This window comes from Anopheles gambiae (genome assembly GCF_943734735.2).
Source record: "Anopheles gambiae chromosome X unlocalized genomic scaffold, idAnoGambNW_F1_1 X_unloc_11, whole genome shotgun sequence".
In the NCBI taxonomy this organism is placed as follows: Eukaryota; Metazoa; Arthropoda; class Insecta; order Diptera; family Culicidae; genus Anopheles; species Anopheles gambiae.
This window is the reverse complement of record NW_026902565.1, coordinates 92,501-95,000: the sequence shown is the minus strand read 5'-3', so window position 1 is coordinate 95,000 and position 2,500 is coordinate 92,501. Positions and strand designations below refer to the sequence as shown.

The 2,500-nt window shown below is 47.8% G+C and overlaps 1 pseudogene; it reads left to right on the top strand.

Moving 5' to 3' along the window:
• LOC133394346 (large subunit ribosomal RNA) overlaps positions 1-2,500 on the top strand; it is a 9,591-nt pseudogene that overhangs the window by 4,998 nt on the left and 2,093 nt on the right.

The window sequence follows — 2,500 nt, the reverse complement described above, 5'->3', positions numbered from 1 at the left end:
GTTTAATGATAGTTGACATAGGCGATATGCGAGTGGTTAGCGTTTACGCGCCACCTAGATTTAGTATGGAAGAGTTCCAGAACATGTTGGATAACACGGTAATGGCCGTAACCGGTATCCACAAATTCGTTATCGGGGGGGACTTCAACGCTTGGTCAGCAAGTTGGAACAACCAACTTGGCGAGCGTGGAGAAACCCAGAAACGAAGAGGTGAGTTGGTCTTATCAACCTTTGCGCAGATTGACGCAATTTTATTGAACGACGGCAGCACCCCAACTTATGTTGGACCAGGGCGCACGTCAGTAGTTGATCTTACTTTTGCGAGCAGAACAGTTGCAAGATCATTTAAGTGGGAGGTGTTATCTAGCTATATGAACTCTGATCATCGTGCAATACGAATAGATCTTGAGACGCAAAGCGTGCGTAACTTGTCCCGACCCATAACGGGATGGAGCATCAAGTATTTTAGCAAAGATATATTTGAAGTTATGATGCAAGCCGCTTTTGAGACCGAGGTCACAACAAGCGAAGACTTAATGCGTATACTTGTCACGGCGTGTAATGCGACGATGACTAAGCGTAAGAGGTACACTCCTAACAAGAGTGCATTTTGGTGGACGCTAGAGATCGAGGCACTTCGCAAAGAGTGCAAACACCGCGATCGATTAGCGCAAAGAGCATTCAATACTGATCTCTATTCTTCTTTTAGGGACGAGTTCAAGGTGGCACGGAATGCCCTCAAGCGATTGATCAAGCATACCCGACAGAGGAAGTGGAAAGAGTTCCTGGGAACAGCGAACAACGCATCATTTGGTATTGTATATCATACGTTCAAGAAAGTGGCCGAGGGTTCGATTGGACCCCGAACCATGACATTGGACGAGTTTAGGGAAGTGGTGAGCGAGCTTTTTCCTACTCACCCAAACACGGTGTGGCCTGAATATCGTATCGATCAGCCACGAGAGTTTGAAAGGGTAACTAATGATGAGATTCTTGCGGTTGCCAGGAGACTACCCAACAAGAAGGCGCCGGGACCAGATGGTATCCCGAATGAGGCGCTGAAAGTTGGTATGTCGACTGCAACCGATGCATTTTGCAGGGTTTACCAGGGTTGTTTAGAGAACGCGAAGTTCCCAGATGAGTGGAAAAGGCAGAGGTTGGTGTTAATACCGAAGCCGAACAAACCACCAGGGGAACCGGGTTCAGTTCGCCCCATTTGTCTACTAGACGGGGCAGGCAAAGGTTTAGAACGCATCATAGTGCAACGGTTAAATGCACACATCGAGGAGGTCAACGGACTGTCTGACGACCAATTTGGTTTCAGAAGTCGTCGATCAACGGTTGATGCGATTCAACGGGTAGTGGACATTGTTTCGGTAGCTAGAAGTAGAAACAGATACAGCGGACGGTATTGTGCAGTTGTTACATTAGATGTTACTAATGCTTTTAACAGTGCTTCGTGGTTGGCGATTGCAAATGCATTACAGAGAATTAACACTCCTAAATATCTTTATGATATCATTGGTGACTATTTTAGGAATCGTGTGCTGATGTATGATACCACAGATGGACCGGCAGAGATTGCAGTCACATCGGGTGTACCTCAAGGCTCGGTACTTGGCCCAACGTTATGGAACCTCATGTACGACGGAGTCCTACGAGTTGCAATGGTGGAAGGTGCACGGATTATCGGCTATGCAGACGATATAGTATTGTTGGTGGAAGGTAATTGTGTTGATGATATTGAAATTCTCGTTTCCAGCCAGATTCGCATCATCGACAGATGGATGACCGACAACGGATTAAAGATAGCCCCGACCAAGACCGAGTTTATCATGGTCAGTTCCCATCAGAGGATACAGCATGGGGCTATCCGGGTAGGTGATCACGTAGTACATTCGTCGCGCAGCTTAAAGTATTTGGGGATGGTCTTAGATGACCGCCTCGATTACACTTCACACATCAGGTATGCGGTGGAGAGAGCGACGAAGCTATGGACCACCTTGGTAAGGATGATGCCTAATAAGGCAGGTCCGAGTAGTAATGCTAGGCGAGCAATTGCTCTTACTGTTGTGGCGAAGGTCCGGTATGCCTCGCCCATTTGGTGTCATACCCTTCGATTTGCTAACCGTAGACAATGGCTACGTCGGTTTTACCGGCCAGTAGTCCAGCGAGTTATCTCTTCTTTCAGGACAACTTCTCACGATGCAGTCTGCGTGCTTGCGGGAATGATCCCGCTGCATCTCCTCCTGGACGAGGACTCCAGGACTTTTCATCGGAGACGAGCAGAGAACATCGCCGGATCGGTTGCACGTAACATGGAACGTGTCACAACTATGGAACGATGGCAACGAGAATGGGATGAGAGTGTTCACGGTCGGTGGACATACCGTCTCATACCCGACGTCAACAGATGGATAAGTAGAAGATTTGGTGGTGTAGATTTCTTTCTTTCTCAGTTTCTTTCCAGCCATGGCTTCTACGCCTACCAGCTTCATCG